The following is a 23,549-nucleotide window of genomic DNA, read 5'->3' as shown; positions in this document are numbered from 1 at the left end:
TCTAAACACTGAAACCTATGGGTAATCAATATGAGATGTTATATTGTTGACATCTTATTTTTCATTTATTTGCTATGACAGTATGTTCTAGAGAAGGCCAACCAAAAGGAAGAAGAGAGTGATATGAGAAGTGAAAGGCTGGGCTAGGGAGATGAGGTTCAGACCTTCATTTCCCTTTGTAGGCATGTATCTGTTGACAGTGCTATAACAACGTTCTCCTTGGGGGCTTTACATTTTAAGTCATAATAAATATTGACAGCACTATTACCAGGTGAAAAAAAGAGCTGCAGAGCATCTTGTTCCGTTGTGAAGTTAAGTATGTAGTCCCATGTAATATCCACTACATGTTCTCTCAACTAACAAAAATCACCATATGTTAGAAGTAGGGTTTGTTGTTGTTGTTGTTGTTAGATTTTGCGGAAGAGAAGACAAAATGCTCAGAATGGTGGCATAGATCTATATTCACAGCACTAAGGGAGTAGAAACTGGAAGATCACAACTGTAAGGCCAAACTGAGCTACAGAATGAGTTATACTTTATCTAAAAACAGATTGGGGTGATAAGGGGCCAGGTGGACTGACAAGGAAAGGTAAATAGGACTCAGTAATCTTCACTAAAATGTTAAGAATAGAAAGCATGGCTGCTTTCCTTGAGAAAGTAACTTTCACAGTAGGAAGAAAGGAGCTTCCTGTCTTCTATTTAAGGACTAAAAGAACCAAAAGGTTAAATTAAACCAAAAGCAAAGCCAACTCTGATGAAGATACAAAGCTGTATGCTTTATATTGGAGCATTCCCTGCTGTATTTAGCAATAATGAAAATTCCAAATACTTTTACAATATTGGTCATGTAGCAAGCGCTATTTTAAGATTTAATACATTCTAAGACAAGTTTCAAATCGATCCTTCTATCTCTATGAAGTGGGCACTATAATCGTTGCATTGTTTGGATAAGAAACTGAGGGTCATACAGTATAAGGAATTTACTCCAATAGAGTACACAAACAGCAAGTGTTAGCACTGAAATAGAATGGAAGTTGTCTGACTACAGAATCTTTACACTTATCCTTGCCTCTGTTAATCAACATTAATAGCTAATATTCTATAGCATTTACTATGGTCGAAGACAGACATTTTAGGTATTGGCTCATTTGCTTATGGAAGCTGACAAGTCCAGAATCAACAAGAAATGTCCACAGGCTAGAAATCCAGGGGGCGTCAAAGTCTAAATCTGCTTTTCCTCCTGCCTGAGTAAATTTTGTCTTTTCATATTACTAAGATCTTCAGGTGATCCATGAGATCCATTCTTATAAGAGAATGCAATTTGCTTTATTCAAGCACATCAATTTGAAAGTTAAAAATCTTCCAAAAATATCCTCACAGAAACATCCAGGACAATGTTTGACCATGTTTCTGGACCATGTTGCTCAGTCAAGTTACACAAAAAATTAAGCATCACAAGAAGAGTGTGGAAAAATAAAGCTGGCAGTCTCTGGTGATTGCTTACATGTAGGCGTTGAGAGGTGAAGGCCCTAAGGAAGGTAATATATTCACAGAGAAAGAAAATTCAATATTAAAACACATTTGGTTGTGAGGGTTACAGTGGGGATTATCATTCGACTATGTTTGGTTTTCTAATGTCTTAGAAAGAATCCTTTAAGAAGGAAATCTTTAAGAAGCAACACTGAGGTTGAAACCCAGGAAATCAGTCTAAACGACATGTACACGGTTCTGTTTGAAGATTAGAATTGTGAAGTATTAGTTTACCAAAGATGCTGTAAGAAAATGCTACAAACCAGTAGCTTAAAATAAAAGGTCTATTATCTTCCACTTCTAAAGACTCGAAGTCCAAGATCAAGGTAACAACCAGGCTACATTCCTTGGGCAAACACTAAATCCTCCCTTCACCTCAGTATTTACCAGTCTTTCACTATTTTTCTGAAAATATGCATACATTTGATCAAGATACAGACAATTATCCCTTCTAGTATTATTGAAAGCACTGTAAAAAAAAATCAAATAAGTCTTTTTTTCTACAAATGCTGAGCTTGAGGGATGTGAGTATAAAAGATGCATTTTAAAATAAGATTTATCTGTGCTAGATGACACAGTGGTTAAAAATGCAGGCTGGTCTCTCAGAAGATCACATGTAGTTTGCAGCAACCACATCAGGTAACTCACATCCACCTATAATTCCAGTTCCAAGTGATATTATACCCTCTTTTGACCTCCATGGACTCTGAACTAACACATGCAACAATCCACCCTCAGACATACATGTAATTTTAAAATAAAAATAAATAATATTTATCTTTAAATGATTGTTACTATATATAGTTCAATCAAATAGTAAACTTCATATATACATATATATGTGTGTATGTATATGTAATATATTTTACATGTTGGCTGTGTTCATATTTTGAATAAGTTCTGAAAGACATCTCTAAGATTATGCAGGTACAGTCTAACTTGTAATAATGAAAAGATGCAGAAAAAGAAGAATATACTCATATGTCAAGATGGAGCTCCATGTATTACATAGATAAGTATAATTTTATCCATTAATCAAAAATGATAATAATGTTTAAATGCCAATTACTCTTATGTGATATTTGGACATTGCATATGTGTATATAATTATCACATTGACAACTGTAAATGTATAGTTACAATAATAACTGAGGATAAGGAATATACTCCAGTAGTCAAATCCTTGTCTCCCACTTGCAAGGACCTCTTTTTATTTCCAGTAACACAAAATTAAGAAAAACTAAAAAAAAAACTTTTATAATTTAACTAAAAATACATTTGTTAACCATTTCTAACTACTAGTTAACAATTTCTACTTTATATCAATTTAAGAAAAAAGACAAATTATTGTAGAACAACTGTACGTGAGCTCGTAAAACTCCTAGGTAGCAACAATGAAATAAAGTAATCTGACATGGAAAATTATATGCATTTATCATGGAGAAATGTATTAAGAATTAATCATTCAAAAAGAATAGAATAATTACAACATAAATGATTATACCTGAAATCCAAATATCATCAACTAAGTTCAGAAATAATTACAGAGATCACAAAAGCCAAGAAGAAAATGTTAATGTTCAAGATAGAAACATAAAAATACCATGTATCAGATCTTCAGTTTTAAAGACGTGGAGATCAGAATGCAAAAGTCATGACAGGAGACCATATTTCATATTGTAAATGAGAAAATAGGTTTTATATGCTAAGAAGACCCATAATTTGTGAGCCTGTTTAAAAGGTGACTTCTGTGTTAAGAATGCGTCCATTTTAGCCCCACCACCAAGATTTATGCTCATGAATTTTTTTCCCTTTATCTGTTGATGTTTAAGGTCCCTCGGCTATAACATGGAACAATGTAATTTATCTTCTATAGTTTTAATGAATATTAAATCAGTAAAAACACAGGACCTAGAATATACTCGCTGTTGATGCTGATGAGTCTTTTAATGCTCATTGAAGAATCTGGAAAATGCTTAAGAAATACTTCCCACCTTTAAGAAGTTTTCAGTTTTGTCAAAGAGATTTAATAAATCTGAACCAGCAGCTAGGAAATTGTGTGCTGATACATGATAGAGATTATTTGCTTTGTAGGCCTATCCAAAGGGAAAAATCAATTTGGTTTGGCAAAATGTTAAGTCTTTGTGGAGAAGAACAAGTGTAGTTTCTGTGCATATTAGTTGAGCTACTCCATGAAAAATGGGTCAAATTTTGCTATACACAGGCCAAACTTTTTAAGGAAAGGGGAAATGCATCATCAGTACTACACATCAGCATGTCAGGTAACAGGGCCTTAGTTAAACTATGTTTAATTGATTGTGGGAAAATACAACAAGGTGATGAAGAGCATGAGATCCTAAATTCAAGTCCTGTCTCCATAATTTACTAGGCTATAATCTGTCAGTGTGTTGCAGCTTTATATGCCTGACTCTCCTCATAAAGTGAAATAGTATCAGTAGTTTTCTCTATTGTGAATATTAAATATGAAAACCAACAAAATTGCCACAGATGAGCAGTATTTGTACTCTAGTCGACACAGCAAATATATAATGATGTCTTTTAATATATTCACAGTCTGATGCTTTCATGCTAAGTGGATATTTTCTCTTATATTTTTTGGTCAGGAAGACAGTGGGTATGAAGAACTGTAGGAAAGGGAGGATGGAGCCAGCCTATGAAAGTACATGGAAGTGAGACACAAGAGTATGGCATGATGAGGGAGGAGAGCCCAGGTTATTGAAGGAATCCTTTCGGAGATTGCTGAGGTAGTAAGCCTGAAGCACAAGAAAGGAGAGGTGACTACAAGGAGGAAGTTACTGAGAAAGAACAGGGAAAGGCAAAGAAAAAGGAGTTAGCTTGTAGCTGATTCTTTCTTCAAAGGAGTTTAAACCTGTGGCAGCTTACGAAGGTGCTTGCAGGAAGAAAAAAAAATTATGAAAGAGTGAAGGAAGACAGTGTGAGTTCCAAGCCTCAGTTTTTCAAAAGAGCAAGAGATTTCTTTTTTCAGAACTGCACAGTTTTACCAATAGATAATTATATATTGATATCTTTCAGCACATTAGGTTATTTCATTCATCCAACTAACATTTATTGCACCATTTCCCAAATAACCATAATTAGAGCATGCACAGTAATATAGTATTTATTTGAATGTAAAATGGAGAACGCTAATTTACATGTGGCAAAAATTATGCTAAATCAATAAATGTGCTCGAAAATGTGTATGCACAGTATATGAACTACTTAAAGTGCTGGGAATAATCTACATTCTCCAACCTGTACTTATGTTGATATAGACCATAATTAACTTAGAGACCATTAAAACCATTAATTATATATGTGGGTAGAGAAAGAAAACTTACCAAATATTTGTAAATAAATCTCTTTTTTTTGTTCCATGTTTATGGAAGTCAGCAAATTACCTGCAATGACTGCAGGAAGCAATAGGGAAAATACATAAAAAACTGATTTTTAAAATTGCAAACTACAACTGTGATTCTGATGCAAATGTTATTTAATCAGGAATGGTTTTGTTCTTCCTTATGTAATATATGGAAATGAGGATTTCCTGTTGCCTACTATTACATTGATAATAAATGAGGATCAATTAGTCTTCACAGAGGAGAATATCAGTGCAACACACAGACACATTCTCTTCAGAAAGCCTTCTCCAACAGAGAGCATGAACTATTGTCCTTCTCTTACATGTCTTCCATCCCCCTTTCCAAATGCCTGCTCTTAGAGTTATATGAAAACTTTTCTTAATAAATTTCAACTGTATTTAGCAAAGAAGTAGATTCTAGAAATAATAGTTGGTAGCAATTTTGGTTTTCTCTATTTTCAAAACTTAAAATAATTATCTCTTGACTTGAATGAGGTATGACACACCTGTAGTCATAGCACTTGTGAGGCAGAGGTAAGGATCTTGAGTTTCAGGTAGACTGAACTAGATAGAGATACCTGACTCAAAACAATGCCATCATATACGTGAATAAATGCTTTTCTCCTATACAGTTTTGTGAAAATTAGGATAGGTTAAAACTATGTTTCCTGTTGTCATACTCCAGACCTTAAATGATAGTAGCACAAATTACAGTTGATAACCCCACAAATAATGGAATCTATTTAAGTAGTATTTAAGCATCTCTAATAATATAAATTGCTGAGGTAATACAAACACCATTCTTGCATATTTTACATATGCTAATGAATACTTCATAGGTGCTAATGCAGTATTAAGCAAGTTTGTATACTTGATACAACTAAAATAAAATTATGACTTATTAAAGCCTTGTTTTTGTGGACAAGAGGAATATCAGTGTGGTGCCCCAATTAAACTACTTTGTTCCCCATATATATTACCAAACATGTAAAGAATTCTATATTTGTTCAAAGCCAGAGCTTTTTCTCTTTATTCTCTAGGTTGGAATTTTTCAATGGAGATTTGGGTGTGGCTTTTGAAAAATTATTCAATACAGTAATTTTGCCCAGGTCTTTGTAGCTTTTAGCACACTAAGGTATGTGTACCGTGTGCACACCCATGAACAAACGGAGGCCAGAGGAGAATGTTGAGAGTGTCCTGTTGTCAATCTCTACCTTATTCCCTCAAGACAGGGTCTCCTGAACCTGGAGCTAGACTCCATCAGCCCCCATAAATTGTCCTGTCTCCACCTTACACAGTATTGGAGTTGTACTTACATGCCAGCCATGCCTGGATTTTTCTTTTTCAATATGGTTGCTAGGGATTCGAACCCTGATCCTCATGCTTGTTTAGTAAGCACTTCTACTGAATGAGCCATTTTCTTGAACCTGGACTGTGTTTTCTCAATGAAGCATATTTAAATCCATTTTAATAAAACATCATGCCATGTTGTAATTCATTTGATGAAGAGTTTTTGATTTTTTAAATTTAAACACTGTTAACATGGTGAAATGCGACATTCACATTGTAGCAATCACTGACTTAACCTGCAATTGAAATCAGTTTACCTCCCTATCTTTGAAGCCAGACAAACCTGAGTGTTCCATACACAGAGTATCCTTGACAGTTCACTTAGCCTTACTGATCCTCAGCTTCCTCATAAAAAAAAAAAAAAAAAAAAAAAAAAAAAAACAGACAATGGAATGGCATCTATTTCGTGGGATTTTCATATGAAGTAAATGAGAGGACATAGGCAAATCTCCAAGTATTTTCCTGGAATACAGTTGGCACTTAATAATGATATAATAATAAATAATAAAATTGTTTTCAATAGATATATGAAGGTGATTATTGATAGCATTTAAGTGGCTATCCTAACTTAAGAGAGCTTTTGATTACTATGATTTATGACTAACAGAGAGGCCATTTGCATATTAATCTTTAACATGCATTGTCTTTCAAAAGTCTTCTCAGTGTACAACCCTCATTTCTGCATTCAAAATCTCCTTATTATTGATAGGATTTTGCCTTTATACTTAATGCAAGTGAAAGTGTACAGCATATGACAGTCAAATATAATTTTGGGCAGATAATGAATGATGTATACTTTTTGGTAGGTAGGTCACTGGGATTTTATTTTCGTCTCCAGTGGGCAGTTTTGTTTACGAGAGTGTACTTAATCTAAACTACTTCTACATTATCAGGTTCCAAGTATTTCTTCCTGTAGCACATTTTAGCCACTTATTAGTGATTATTTTTTTTTTCTGACCTCATACCACAGTAATTACATGTATGGTATGGGTTCAGTGGGAATAAGTGCTAAACTCTCATTCTATCAGCCTTTGCAGAAAAAACAAGTTCCTACATCTACTAAAAATACTGTTTTAAATGGGGAGACAAAAATAAATATGTGAAACAAGATAGGTAATTTACTCAGGTCTCATTAAGCGTTCTTACATTCTAAATGCAGAACCTCAGATTCATAAAAACTGTAAGAGCTGTCTTCTGTGTGCTGAGCATTTAGCAAGATTTTATCAGTCCTGTGTAGGAGATGAGTTAAGCTGGCAATTACAAATTTGGCTATTCTTTACTGTATGTGTGTTGTTATGTATGCCTTATGTGTCTTCACTAGTTAAAACAAAACAAAACAAAACAAACAAACAAAAAAAAACTATGAGGATATTGGAGCGGGTGGGTGAAAACAATACAATTATTCATAAGAAATAACCAAAACACATTGTAGGTAGCCTAATCACTTACTATAGATGTACTTTGGTTCTATATTTTAAGATTTTCATTCTTATTGTAGAGTATTATCAAATGAATAACAGCTGTTATATACCCACAGTGTAGTTAATTTGGCTCACTTCTCAGTTGAATGCATTTGGATTCGTGTCAGTAATTACACCTAATAGATCCAGAGAACTAGCAAACTGCACTGAGTCCATCTGAGTGTGGACTAATGCTTTTTTAAAAAATTGTATTTGTTCCATGCACAGCATGTCCTTGAAACCTTGATCTTCAAAAAGGACAAAATCTAATGTTGCGTTAAATGTGCAAAAGGATTGTTTCAAATAAAAATTTTTCAGGGTTTTCTTTAATTTTAATTCTACAAGTTTATATTGAGTACCCGTAGTGTACTGAACAGAGTGACACACCCTAATCGTAGAATTGTTATGTTACAAATAAGAACCATTATCCTACTTAAAGGGTTATTAGCTACCAGGCATTCTGTCTATGGGTTCCTCTGCTAAAAGAAGTAATGACTCGGGTTTGTGAACCTACATGTGTATGGATGTGTATACTCTCAGAGAGTGTGCAGAATATTTAATATGTAAATTTAATGGTTTTCCACTTATATTATGTATATTTATGTTGAAAACCTTCTGTGTTTCTTTGAAATGACCAATCTTCAGTCATAAGTTATTCCTTTCACATGTGGAACATCAATTAAGTAGAAAGTATTGTGGGTAGTTAGTGAGAAATTATGGGAATAAAACATGTCATAGTTTTTGAAACTAGTTGTGTGTTTGTTAAAGTGATATTAGAAAAACATTAAAATCTGAATTTAGAATATCTGTCATCCTAATAAATTGTAGGTTTCATGTATTACTAAACAAAAGCCTAGAAGAAGATAATATAATTCATTTGGGAATCAAAAAATAATTATCATCTTAAATGTGCAATTACCTGTTGATAATAGAATATTTTTATTTATTAGAACCAATTCTGGAATCTAAGTATACATTGCTTTTTTAAAAAATGACCCTTCTCTTTATCAGAGTAGATATTTCAGAGCTCCTGGGTTTGCTGTAACCTGTTGTTTTTGCTGAGCCCTGGATACTTGTAAGTCTAAAATATACCGTGTTGATGATCCCAGAGGATCCAGGGAATTTTATTTCAGAAACTGTATATTTATGTGGGTTATGACAATTATATTTTCAAAGAATGCCAGTTAGGCTGTGCTTTAAGGTTCAAGCTGAAACGTATGGCTTTGTTTGACTGTCTAGCCCATTGTTGTTACCTGAATATTTAAGTTACTTCTATGCAGTTGCTGGTTTGAAAATTTTCAAATTCCTTTTTCCTTTCACTGATATCTTATACATTCTTGGTTGACTTGCTACCTTGTCTGAATTTCTAGAACAGTATTTCTGTGAAAGGAAAATGTGCTCCCTCTAGTCCTCTTTTGTCAAAAACCCTTTGCACTTGCTTTCATTTGCCAATTGAACCTTTTTTGAAATGCATCAGTAGGGAGAGCTTGCCTAGCATTTGCCAGACAGGAGTAGCTGTAGGTGCATTTAAACAATCCAACTTGAAAAGGGAATTTCTCTCTTTTTATTTGAAAACAATTGAAAATGAAAGGTATATGTCTCAGGACAGAGTGCTTAACCGACCTCTTTCTACTGAACTGTGGTGTGGTATATGAAACAGCCTCCCCTGTGTCTTCCCTCCTGTTTTAAAAAGGCGCTTTGCTTGTTTAAGACAACCAGTTCCAAGGCAGAGCTCAAGCCATTGTATGCAGAATCCATTATGTTATTAGGTCCTGATATACTGTCCTTTGCATCTCTTTTTCTTTGTTCTTAGTCAATACCATTATGTTTTGAGGGCTATCTGATCATATTGTGAGGGGAAATTGACTCTGGGACTGTAGAGATGCCTTTAAAGATGAAACCCAGCTGCATTAATCTTTAAATGTAACCACAGTCCATCCCCCCAAGGTACATGTAACCTGTACTTTTAAGTAATCCTCTAAGCTGGTGTGACTAAAACATGTTGAAAATGTCCATTTTCACTTGAGTTACCATAACAATAAATGAAAACCACAAAGGACTTCGTCTTTCCTAACTTTTCAAAAATAGGAATAGGAGGGGCTATGTGTGCAGCTTTCAGCCTAGCTTTCTTTATCCTGCCTCTGATTGGAACCCCCCAGAGAATTGTAGTAAACAATTATATAAGAAAGAATATGGAATTCATTTCTAAAATCACACATAAGTATAAACTTATGAAAAAATATTGTGTACTCTGCACTTCAATAGTAAACAGCATGATTGAAGGATATAGAAACTACCCTGGTGTGGTGGCATATGCCTTTATTCCCAGTACTTGGGAGGCAGAGGCAAGTGGGTGTCTGAGTTAGAGACTAGCCTGCTTTCTGTAGTGAAACTTTGTCTCAAAACAATCTTTAAAAAGAAGTAACATGGAAGCCTGGAACTGTGGTTTACACCTACACTCCCAGTATTTGAATGATGAAGTTGAGATAATCAGTAATTCAAGGTGATTCTGACCTGTGTCTCAACTTTTAGCCGCCCTGGGTTACACAAAACCTTGTCTCAAATTAATACACAGGAACTAAGGTGTAAAGTTCTTGCTTAGGTACCTAAGTAAAACTGGAAGATACATGCATTGCTGTGGCATGAACTCTGTCAGGTGGTTATGTGTCTTACTATTTAAATGGAAAAATGAAACCATATACCAATTTGTTTGTGTGGACGTTTTTTGTTAGTTGTCTCAAAAATGTGGTAGGGAAAAGATTCCTGCCTGTTGACCATCTGTAAATTAAATTCAAGATATTCAAGAAGTATCAATCTTTAGTTCACCAAATATAAGTCCTTTGATATAAACATTACTTTCTTGGCAGTAGGGAGTTTCTGATTATCATGTAATGCTTTTATGTAATATTTATCCATAAGTCCACGTGGATTTTATGACTTCATGATGCCTTTTCATCATTCTGCTATGTGGCTCTCCCTCTGTCTCCAGCTTGTTGCACTGTCACACACTTCTTGATGCATTGCTGCCTGGTAGGTGACATCATGATTTGCGAGCAATCTGATATATAAATAAGGTGGTGAGAACTGCCTCAGCAATTCGGTTTCTATTTGAGATGAATTAAGTAATCTCTTTTGTGTTCTCTTGCATTTTCCTCTGTTCTGTGTTTTCACAATTATATTAGGCTCTATAGGAAAGGCTTTTTCCTCTTTTATTCCATTTGAAAAGAACATTTGATTAGTTCAAAATTTTCCTAGAAATGTAATGCCCCATATGTCATAATATACTTCCAGTGCTTTATATATTTAAGTCATGCCAGAATATAGAATTGAGCAATAAAGTAATAAGTACTAATTTTCTAACAAGTTCCTAGGGATACAGATACTTTGAGCATTGTTCTCGATGTGGAGTCAGGAGAATCCCTATGTCTAGGCAATCTATGAGCTCTATGTATAGTGAGAGAAACTGTCTCAAAAATAAGATGGAGAACAATAGAAGAAGACAGAAAACATTGACCTCTAGCTATCACAGATGCATGCATACACACACACACACACACACACACACACACACACACACACACACACACACAGAGGCTCATAACTCTAGGACTTTGGGAGACATTTCTCATTCTTGATAAACTTATAGGGACAGTTATTCTTTCCATTTGTCTCATTTCATCAAACATTCTGTTGCTGTGGGTGTTACCGCTCTAGAGTCTTGTCTTATTATTCTGCCAGGACAGTAGTTCACAAATTCAGTTCTTAATTCAGTAGCTTAAATATAACATGAGAATTTGGTAGAAACATTTAGTTTCTGGATTTATCCTGAACTACTGAATAAGTACCTGGAGATGAGAAATCATGGGAACCACACGTTATTCTTTAGCAAACTCTCCTGGAGATTCTGATACAACTAAATTTTAAGAGCCCAAAAGTCCAATGACACATGATACTATTTCATAGGTTGTCAGATGTGCTGAAGCAGCACACAGTCAAGGCCACAACACACTTGCTATTTTGTACAGAAAAGGAGAGCAGGGAGTAGAGTTCTTATCTCTTTCCACTGCCCTAGATTGTCAATGCTTGCAAATGTCTTTATGTTTTTACATTGAGTCATGATAACATTGTACATTTGAAAGAGACCCTTTCCTATCTCCTTTGTGTTTCATTTTTTTAATATACTGGCTGTAACAGAGTCAATCAGAATCAAGAAGCTTTCTGTGACAAAATGAGAAGATACTCTTTTTTTTTTAATTCTACGTGTTTCTCAAATCATTCAAGAATTAATCTCATCCCTTCCCATCCACCCTCTGCCCTTGAACCCCTCACTCAAATAGAACAAAATTAAAGAGAAGAAAATGAAGAAAAAGTTAATAGGGAAGGAATTAAAAGTCATATCATGAAAGCCACAGTGTGACCCAACAGTCATTCTGTATACTTCTTGGTCCATACATCAATACTTACAAGTTCAATGCAAAGAGTCATTAGTCTGGCTCAAAGTTTCTGTTTTCCACTACACTATTGATGCTGGACTCTAGCTAGGACTCTTCCTGAACATCCCACTGGCAACCTGTATTATGGAGATCATGCAATTTTGCATCTTCTGGTCAGATCCCTTCACACGCTCCAGCATATCATAGATGGGGTGAATGTTGAGGCAGGCTAAGTAATAACTCTGGGTCTGGGCCTGGGAAGCTGTAGGGTTGGTCTACCATATGGGAAATGGGGACAGTTCTCCTGTTGTTAACCATTTTTGGGAGTGTCTCACCCACTCCTCCCTAACAGGGTTGGCTCTATTGTGCTGCCCTGGCAAGGTACAGGACCTACTCTCCCAAAAGTTGCAGCTGGTGGAGGGTTAGAGATAGCTCACCCTCTCTTATGAAAACAGGGCCACCTCTCCCACTTGCTTCAGGTATTGACTGGCAGGGGGGCAACTCTCCTCTGCCCATGCCACCATAAGACAGATAGGTAATGGGGACAGGTCTCCCATGTCCATGATTTCAGGGCTCACCCACCCCTGTACTAACAGGATTGGCTCTGTTCTGCCCTGGTGGGGTGCAGGGCCTGCTGTCCTGAGTGTTGTAGCTGGCGGGTGTCAGAGACAGCTCCCCTGTTCTTATGACCATAAGGCCAGCTCTCCCACCTGCCCTAGGCATTAACAGACTGGGGGAGTGACTAGAAGGGCAGAAAGAATACTCTTTTTTGTTTGTTTGTTTTGTATTATTATTTATTTTTTTTCTAATTTTGCCAGCTCCCTATTCCGCCCTCCATCCCTCCCATGCCTTCCAACCCCCCTTCCATCCCATTCCCCCCTCTCCACAGGGAAGGTGATACCTCCCCAGAGAGATCATCAAATTCTGTCAAGTCATTTTGCACACAAAAGGACTTTGAGAGCACATTCCCCATGGAGGAATACTCCCTTAACCTAGAGGCAGGAGGGAGGGCCTAGTCTTTACTCCAAATGACTTGACAGAAAGAATGCTCTTGATACTGGGCCTTTTTCTGGGACCCCAGATGTCTGTTATTCAGTATGTCTCTCATTGATACATATATTTATTTTATTAAAACTACAACATGTTAAATGAATTCAGGAAACGGATGTCTGTATATGTGTGGATTTAGTTTGTAAAAAATGAATTTCAGAGGAATTTTCTAAGTAGCATTTTCATTTCTGTATTAGAATAGAATGCCTTCGTAATGGAAAGGAGCTAGATAATGATTATACAACTGTTGAGGATTATATCTATTGAAAAAGAACATTACTTTCTACCAGTTATCACCATTCTTTTTCTATGATAATTGGTGTATGTGCACTTTAAGGGTCTTTCTTTCATATGTATTTTTCACAAACATTTCTTTTCATGACAAGGAATTGGGTCATTGAGAACATTTTCTAACTGAATCACACTTGATTGCATTTTAAAACGTATGTAGCCTGTCAGAAAAGTGACTTAACAAGGAGGAAATTCATCCTTAATAGGATTTTACAAGTGTAAAAGAAAATAAAATATCATTTAGAAATTATCAGAAATCTTAAGTAGTGCATCATTGTGAAGGCTTTGTAATCCTTTATCAAATGTCCAAAAGGAAATATGTGAAAAACAGACAATCAAGATAAATTCTTATGCTACATTTTATTTTGCCACAATTGTGTCAAGTAATTTCATCAAAAATTATGAATTATCTCAAGATGTCCTCTGTAAAGAACTATGTTCAGGGCTGTCAGGAGCAAGGGCTCCTGTGTTATTGCACAAGTGGCCAATGTCCCTAACTATGCAGTTTGCAAGAACAAAAAGCCTGGTTTTACAAAAGTAATAGGAGTGCCAAAAGGAGCAATATCTTCATACTTTGCTTATGAAAATAAAATGAATATTTTAACTTGAATAAAAGTGAGAATCTTTTCACAAAACCCCACTTCTTAAAAAGTCTCTTCCTTCAAGTGACCTCTTTTATTTTTTTTTTTTAATCTCTATCTTTTTCTATCAATTCTAGCATGATCTCTTTTTGCAAATAAAAAAGAGAGCATTTCCCATGAGAACTTACACCAAAAAAAATAATCTTCAGCTCTCTTTGGATATATTAAGAAATAGTTTCCATCTCTCTTAGTTTGAACATTTTTCTCTGAAGAATACTTTACATACTCACAACAAATGGCTTCAAATTTCTAATATATTTCACCACCAAGATTCCTCTTTTTTAATCCCTAGTGGCTTAAGATATTATATCAACAGAGAGTTTACAGCACATTTTCTATAAATTATTTCTGCATCAATTTTCTGTTTCTAATAAAACAATAACCCAGACTTAGTAAGATTTAATGAAAGGGGGTTTATTTATGTTTTTGGTTCTTGAGATCCAAAGTGGGTAGCACCTTGTAAACCACCTGTCAATGGTAGAGTCCTGAGATGGGACAAAACATCTTATAACTAGAGATGGAGAAATGTATGTGTGTTGATACTGATCTTTATCATTTTCTAACAAAGCCATGAAGATTCAGTGAAGCAGTTCTATTCTAATAATCTTATCTAAGCTTTAGCACCTCCCTGATGGCCTACTTCCTAACACCCTCTGTACCTCACAAAGAGGATTAAACTTCAACACATGAATCCTGGGGTGGGAATAGTTAAAAAAAATATCCAAAACTTAGTGTTAGTGACGTTGGTTTCTAGAATTTCATGTCTCTCTGTGTGTTTAGTATGGGGTTCACATTGAGCAATATCAATTATTTGGATTTATTTTCTATGGCTTGATTTTCATAAAACTTTAAGATGCCCTCCAGATGGTCTACTCCAGTTTTCTGCCATGCATTCCTGCATATATCTCTGTAAGACAAAGGGGATATTTCTAATGTGCCATGATAACAACAATTTAAAGCATGGGTGACCCTTATACAGTAAGAAATATTTGGAGAAACACAAACTGTGCTTCTTTTCCTTACAAGTTCCATTTTTTTCTTGAATGTAATGTAATTATTATTTACTTTGTTTTATTGTAATCATTCCATTCATCTTCTTCTTTCCTTTGGCCAACATGCTTTTTTTTTTTTTTTTTTTAACCCAGCTATAATTATACTACTGGTGAGAAAACTAAAAGCACATTTTAAAAAAAAATATTTTCTCATACAATACATTCCAACTGTAGTTTCCCCTCTCTCTACTCCTCTGAGTCCTCCACCCACCTCCCCTCTACCCCAGATCCACCCCTACTCAGATACCCTTCAGAAAAGAGCAGGCCTTGTAGTGATACCACCAAACATGGCATACCAAGATACAATAAGACTAGGAACAAACCCTCATGTCAAGGCTGGACTAAGCAACCCAGTAGGAGGAAAGGAGTCCAAAGAGCATGCAGAAGAGTCAGAAACTTCACCACCCCCCAATTCTCACTGGTAGGCATTCCACAAGAACACCAAACTACATAATCATAACATATATGTAGAGGACCTAGTGCTTCCATGGGATTCATCGAGCAATGAGGGGAGAGACCGGATGAGAGACCCGATGGGCTCTCTTTTTGCCTAATGTTTGGCTGTGGCTAGCTACATCTGCTCATATCAATGAAAGCAGACTTTTGTTGGTTTATTTTATTTTACTTTTCGGGATTTTTTGAGACAGTGTTTAGCTCTGGCTGTCCTGAAACTTGCTCTGTATACCAAACTGGCCTCAAACTGAATCATCTTCCTGCTTCTACCTCCTGAGTGCTAGATTAAAGGCATATGCTGCCACCACCCAGCAAAAGCACACTTTTGTAACCAATGGGTTAAACTTGGAAACATTTCTGAGCTCTCTCTGATACATGGACAGAGCTTGACTAATCATTATTATTGTTTACAATTCTTTTTTTTTTCTTTTATGGAAAACTATTGAATTATTCAGTATTTCTTAAAAGTTCAATGATTTTTATATTTTAGATGCACTTTGGTTTTCGATATACTCACATCATGTTCAGAGTCTTTCTCACTGGTTCACTGGCTCTTATATTTATTAGAATAATTTTATTTACCATATGCTTGTGTCATTGGAAATGTTAGGAGGAAAAATTGAATTCTGAATGTGAAAGGTCTTTTCTTCTTCTATCAAAAGAAAAAAATGCATTCTCTGACATTAATAAAAGTCATGCTGATGTTCTTTTACAGGAGACTCACCAAAATGACAAAGAGCATAAAAAATGTAATTAGGTGTTTGCTTGAACTGAGTTGGTTTGTTTGTTCTCATATATGATAAATTCAAGTGCACAAAAAATTGCAATTAATAAAAGTGCAAATGTGGCAGACATTTGCCTAGATATGCTAGGTAATATTAAAACAGTTGTCATTATTTTATGTACATAGAATAGAAAAAGTAAATTTGGCTTCTGTTTTGTAAATGTTGCTGAATTTTCCCCTAAAAAAAACACTATAATAATTGGATTTACTTATTCAATTCTCACTGAAGTACTAGCTGAATTAAGGTTTCAGAAAAATAAACAAGTATTCTCTATCTCTAAATATATTAACTAATCTATAAAGGTTTGACATTCATTAATGCTTGCTGAGGGAAAAAATGAGTTCTGGAGATTGTGTTTTCCTCAGTACTGCATTAACTTATTTCCACAAACCCTGCCAAAGCTTTGATTTCTAAATCTCTCCCCAGTGAAATCATACCTCAAAGATGTTTCATTAAAATGACAAGATAAGCTGCCTTGTATCCCTATGCTGGAGTTAGAAAAAGGGGCTGAATCTAGGAGATCTTGTAAATTGTTCCTGAATTTTAGGGAAAGAAACAAAAAGTATTAACCTCTGTAAAAAAACAAAAAAAAAAAAAAAAAAAAAATGGGCAGCATCTCCATCATCATAATAATAGCCCAAAGAGATGTTCCAAGTTTTGGCTTGCTGTGTGATCTTGTTGTCATGGTGGTTGCATTAGTAACTCATGCAGGTTTAAAGTATGGAGCTTGTTGTTGTGTATTTGTATGACCTGTTAGAAGGTCATGTTTTTCAAGAGATATATTTTAGAATTGCTTACTACATTGTGCTGTCGACAACTTGTATTTGCCTACCTCTCAGCTGTTTAGAAATATTTTCTTAGAGGGTTAGCAATAGCTTAACTGGCTTAATTGTGCTCCTAAATCTTATTTCAAACCATATAAAATTACTGCAGTTTGACCACTTTTGATCTATAAAAATGCCAGCTTCATATAGTTCAAGCTAATAAAAATCCTAATTCTCCAGTAGAAAAGGAACATTCTACTATTCCATAATCATTTTTGGTTATGGATGAAGCTCAAAATCTGTTCTACCCTAGTTGATCATTTGACATTTAAAAGAATTCTACTGCATATTTTTGGCTTTAAAAAGAACGTTTAAGTGAGAAGACTCTCTTCATTTTACTGCAAGGACACCCTGGGAAACACACCTTCAAAGAGTTACCTAAAGGTATATTGGTCTCCCATGGATATATTCCTTCTGTTTGTACAGTATTTCTTTAGAGAAATATTCATTATAGTTTGTTAATTTAGCATTGTTTTTCTTTTTGTTCTAAATGAATATGCTATGATCATTCTAATTAGATAAAGCAATATTTGAATACCTGAGCACAAGAATCCAAATTATACTTTATGAGTGAATGAATGATTAATCCATCCAGCAAATCATTCCAGGATTGACTCTGATGTAGGAGCTATATATTTTTCATTGCCCTCCCAATTCAGGATAAACTTGAAAAATATCACCAAATTTCATCAATTAACAGATTCCTTAATCTTATTCTCCCTTCTTTGTTGAAGGCACTGCTGATATGAATGCTTACTTGCTAAAACAAACAGTGAAACTGTTAACACCTCCTGGGTTGAGTAATTCCTGTAAAGAAATCATAATACACCCTTTTTCTTCTTTCCCCTAGCACAGAAGCCATAGTCCTATAAAAGACCCAGAATCCCACATGTCACAAGAACACAGAAGTGTATTTCTTTGAAAGGATGGGTATAAATTTCCCCTATACTAAAAATCACTAGCTGCTATGAAAGCTCTAAGTGAAAAATGGTCCTTATCACTTCTTTGTGGACTGCAATTTCCCTCTGTTGATATAGGCCATAAATAGGACACAAATAGTCCTGAATGAGATAAGATAGTATGTATTAGTGATGAGTTTAGATGAACAAATTGTAAAAGGAACAATATTGTCTTGACCTAAATGTTTGCAAGAATTTTGGTATCCTCCTCACTCCTACCCTTTTGGTAAGTGCCAGTTTTTGAATCACATTATTTGAAGAGAAAACAATAATTATAAATAGTAAAAGTTATTGCTGCACAATAGACAAGCCAGTTAAAGTATTTGATACTTTCTATAATAAAATCACTAGTTTTATCCTTTAGGTAGGTTTGTCTGAGCCAGTTTATTAGCATATGTACCATAATAAAACACCTATCTTGCTAGACCCTTGACTCCTGCAAGTATTTGATCCATGCCCAAACTATAATCTGAAAGTTGGCAAGTATTAATTATTAATATGCAGTATTTTTCTCTCGTGACATATTACATATAAAATAAGCAGATATTTTCAAAGAATTTAATTTGACTCAGCTTAACAAGTGAAACTATTTTAATTAAACACAAATTATCACTGAGTTTAGCTCCTGGAGTCCAGTGGAAGAGAGGTAGGAGGGATCAGGATCATGATGGGGAAACCCACAGAGACAGCTGACCTGAGCTAGTGGGAGCTCACTATGGACTGACAGCTGGGGAACATTCATGGGACCAAAGTAGGCCCTCTGCATGTGGGTGACAGTTGTGTGGCTTGGTCCCTTTGTGGGCCCCTAGCAATGGGACCAGGATTTACCTCTGGTGTATGAGCTGGTAATTTGGATCCCATTCCCTGTGGTGAGATGCCTTGCTCAACCTTGATAGGGGGTTGGAGGGGGGGCTTGGTCCTGTCTCAACTTGACATGCTAGACTTTGTTGGTTCTCATGAGAGGCCTTGTCCTTTATCACCAGGGTCTGGAGGGGGGGTGTCAGGAGGAGAGGAGGGAAGGTGAACTGTGTTTGGTATGTAAAAAGAACAGAAAATTTAAAAGAAAATGATTAAAAAATAAAAATAAAAATGTATAAGCAAACTCTCTGTCAATGCAAACTGCATCAAGGGAGCAAACATACATAATCTTAGGAGGACCCCTTTCCGTTAGTTATGTGTTTGACCTGATATTGTTCAGTGAGTAAATACTCAATGGTTCTGCACTGGTAGCTTGGAAGAGTCAATGCGCAACTTCATAAACAATATGCTGAGGGAATAATAACTGAAGCAGTGCTTCTAATCTCAGCTCTCTCTGCTGTCCCCTCTGGAGCCAGCTGTTTTTAAAAGAGCCAGGGCAGCAATCTGTTTGGAATCTTAAATATTTGCTAGTTAGTCCCAAGCCAAAAAAAAAAAGGTCCAATTTTTATCAGTCATGATGGCATATATCTGTAATCCAGGCACTTAGGAAGTGATGTAGGAAAATTGGGAAGACCGAAGAGTTCAAGGCCAGTCTGAGTATACAGCCTGCATACATTTTTTTTTTCAAAACACTTCCTGACTATACAGGACTGCCCATTGTAATGCAAGTACAAAGATATTTATGGAACTAGATGGTGGTGGTACACGCCTTTAATCCCAGAAGATTTCTTTGAGTTCTAGGCCAGCCTAGTCTACAAAGCAGATGCCTAGACATCTGGGACAGTTACACAGAGCAACCGTGTCTTGAAAAAAACAAAGAAACAAACAAAAATTTTGGAGGACTGGTAGAACAGTACCTGAATAAAATAGCATAGTTGTTTTCTATCATAGTATGAATTACAAGCTTTCGGAGTTCTTGAATTAAAATCAAAGTGATACAAAGATCAAATAAACATCACTCCCTCAGGTATTTGTGATGTTAAATTCTAAGGTATGATCATCTTTAAATGCTAGCATTTTCCCTGGTTTCACTACGTTTTAGTGGAGTATTTAAACATTAATATTACCTATGACTTTGTTTTAAAAGATGCACAAAATGACAAAATGTTCAGAAATTGACATGATTATATATCCAAGGTGTTGGTGCCTATTTTATAGTTCTGTACCATTTTCTTTTAACCAATCACCTCATATAACTCAAGGACACTCATAGTCTTTGCTCACTAATTTCTAATTATAATTTTTCTCTAAGGAACACTGAAGGATTTAATTTTAGAAAGTTTGAAGCCAGAAAAGCTACTTTTTTTTTTCAACAAGTAAAAATTGTGAAGTACTGAAGGGGTTAATTAGTATTGCCTTGATCTAATATACACTTACCACATTACTTTTAATATATTCTCTTTTAAAATTCAACAGTTAGATTAAATTAAATAGTAATAGTTGTATTTAAAATTTACTCTTAGTTCTGCCTTAGGGGAGTTATTTATTTATCCCAAAATTAATTATTTCTTATTGTATACTAAATTCCCTTTTATTTTTGTGAGGTATATAATTAATGCCTCTCTGAATTTTAATTATGTAATAAAGTGTACAATGGTTAATATATTTATTTAACTTGTCAATTACCTCTATAAATGTTTCTGAAATTATACTCTTACAATTTGAACCCTTAATAGGTCTGGTAAAATCAAGTATATTCAGATATTAATCTTTTTAAATATATATACATTTAAGCTTCTAAGTATAAAGTATCTTTTTTAATCTTTCATTTCTTAAATGAGATGCATAAGGGAATATACAGAGATACACCCCTCAAGATAAATACTAAATAATAAACAAAAATAGCATAGCAGAAACCAAGAAAAAAATCAAAAGTAATTTTGTTTTCTAGTATGCTTTAGACCATGTCTGATAAGCACTGACTCTTAGAAAAGGCTTCAATCATGAAATTCATAAAATTTGGTTTGGTTTTTGTTGTTGCTGTTGTTTTATATATTATTATTTTTATTTTATATATCGATCCTAGTTCCCTCTCCCTCCCACCTTCCCATAACCCCCCAAACCCCTCCCATCCCATTCCCCACCCACTCCCCAGGGAAGGTTAGGCCTTCCAGGAGGGATCATCAAAATCACCAAGTCATTTGGGGTAGGGCCTAGGCCCTCCCTCCTGCCTCTAGGCTAAGGGAATATCCCTCCAATGGGAATGTACTCCCAAAGTCCTTTCCTGCACCAGGGAGACATCTTGACTCCACTGTCAGAGGTCCCATAGACTGCCGAATCCTTCTAACTGACACCCACTTTCAGGGGATCTGGGTCAGGCCTATGCTGGATTCCAAGCTATTATAACGGGGTCCATGAACTCCACTTTGTTCAGGTCAGCTGTCTCTGTGGGTTTCTGCAGCCTGGTCTGACCCCTTTGCTCATCACTCCTACCTCTCTGCAACTGGATTCCAGGAATTCGGCTCAGTGTTTAGCTATGGGTGTCTGCTTCTGTTTCCATCAGCTACTAGATGAGGGCTCTAGCATGGTGTATAAGATAGTTATAAATCTCATTATCAGGGAAGAGGCATTTAAGGTAGCCTCTCCACCATTGCTCAGATGCTTAGTTGGGGTCCTCGTTGTAGATCTCTGGACATTTCCCTAGTGACAGTTTTCTCTTCAAACCCATAATGGCTCCCTCTATTATGGTATCTCTTTTCTTGCTCTCCTCTATTGCTCCCCTGACTCAATCTTCCTAGTCCCTCATGTTCTCCTCTCTCCTCCTCTTCTTTCCTTCTTTTCTCCTAACTCCCATTCCTTCTCACAATATGCTCAGGAGATCTTGTCCCTTTCCCCTTCTGTCCTTTTATCCTAGCTTCTCTGGCAGTGTGAATTGTGGGCTGGTGATCCTTTGCTCTTTCTAAAATCCACATATGAGTGAGTACAGAACATGGTCGTCTTTTTGTGACTGGGATACCTCACTCAGGATGGTTTCTACTAGTTCCATCCATTTGCTTTCGGATTTCAAGATTCCATTGTTTTGTTTTGTTTTTCTGCTGAGTAGTACTTCATTGTGTAAATGTACCACATAGACTAGACCAAAAATAAAAGGACTCTAGCCACATAATAATTAAAACATTTAACATACAGAATAAAGAAAGAATATTAAGAGCAGCAAAGTAAAAAGCCCAGGTAACATATAAAGGCTCTTATTTTCAATTAGTAATGATCCTGGTTAAGAAATGTCTGACTCAGTTGGAAAAGCTATGCAGATTTGAGATATTCTACATGGAAAATTGTGGTATAAATTTCTCACAGATTTTGAAGATGGGTAAAAAATGTAAGAGAACATTCACAAATTCCAGGCCTGGGGACTAAGAAGAAATGAAACAATTGGTATAAGAAGTATTTAGGAGGTGTGGTAAATAATTCTTTTTGATTAAATAAGCTTTAGATGTGATGGATCATAGATAATGTGAAATTTTGTGAAAGAAAGTATTGGGGAATAACTGGTAATTTGGGCCTTCCTAGGAAAGAGAATTCATCCTGGGCATGTGAGTGTAGGTATCTTCATCTTTAAAGCCTTTAATATGACATAAGCCTCCAAGTCTGAGAAAACAAAGGCCAATGACATTTTGGTCTGCTTTCTATGTAATTTTTTTTGAGCATCTTGTTTCAATTTCATCAGGAGATGCCAGTGAATTTACTAATAGGACATAACCATTACAGAGGATTGAGAGAGATTCTGCTTTGCTTTAGAATCTTAGTGTCCCTCTCCTGGAGCAGTCTTTCAGGACACTCAAGAAAGGAAGACAGGGAGGGAGGGAAGGAGTGAGCAGGCAAATCCTTCTTTTTTTTCCATCTTGCTCCATTGATGTAAAATTACAATATTAATTTTTTAAATTTATTTTATATAACAAAGTTCAATTAAATGAAAACAAACATTTATACACAATATTTGGGAATTTGGGCGTCGTTCTTTCCAAACTACTTCCTGCTGGTAAGGGGCGCTGTCATGGGGGATTCGAAGAAGATTCAGAAATCCTGGCTGTAGTCTGTAAGGCTGCTTTGTCCAGCTGTTTTGAATGTAGGATCACCTGGTACTCTGTTTCAGGCAGTCTGGCTTGCTCAAACCACATTAGTCTGTAAGGAATCCACATCTTTTCATTTTCTGTGGAAACAAAAATAGAAATCCTTTTCCCCAGTAACTTCTCCTTGAACTTAAATTTTGGAGTCAAAGCATTTTTTTTTAAATTTAATTTATTATTTTACATGTCGATCCCAGTTCCCTCTCCCTCCCTCCTTCCCTCCCTTTTACCCTCTCTGCCCTCTCACATGCGCTCTAAACACCCTCCCCTCCCATCCCCCCACCCCAATTCCATATGTAGGGGAATGCCATCCAGTTGGGGTCATATAGATCTGACAGGTCATGTGAAGTAGGG

General features: G+C 35.7%; 1 protein-coding gene across 1 annotated transcript in view; it reads left to right on the top strand.

Annotated features, from left to right (window-relative positions):
* The window catches only part of Diaph2 (diaphanous related formin 2), a gene marked incomplete at its 5' end in the record, with an annotated part of 564,399 nt that overhangs the window by 398,977 nt on the left and 141,873 nt on the right, over positions 1-23,549 (top strand). The window lies entirely within an intron of this gene.

This window comes from Phodopus roborovskii, unplaced genomic scaffold (assembly GCF_943737965.1).
Source record: "Phodopus roborovskii unplaced genomic scaffold, PHOROB, whole genome shotgun sequence".
Lineage (NCBI taxonomy): Eukaryota > Metazoa > Chordata > Mammalia > Rodentia > Cricetidae > Phodopus > Phodopus roborovskii.
This window is presented reverse-complemented; position numbering and strand designations above follow the sequence as displayed.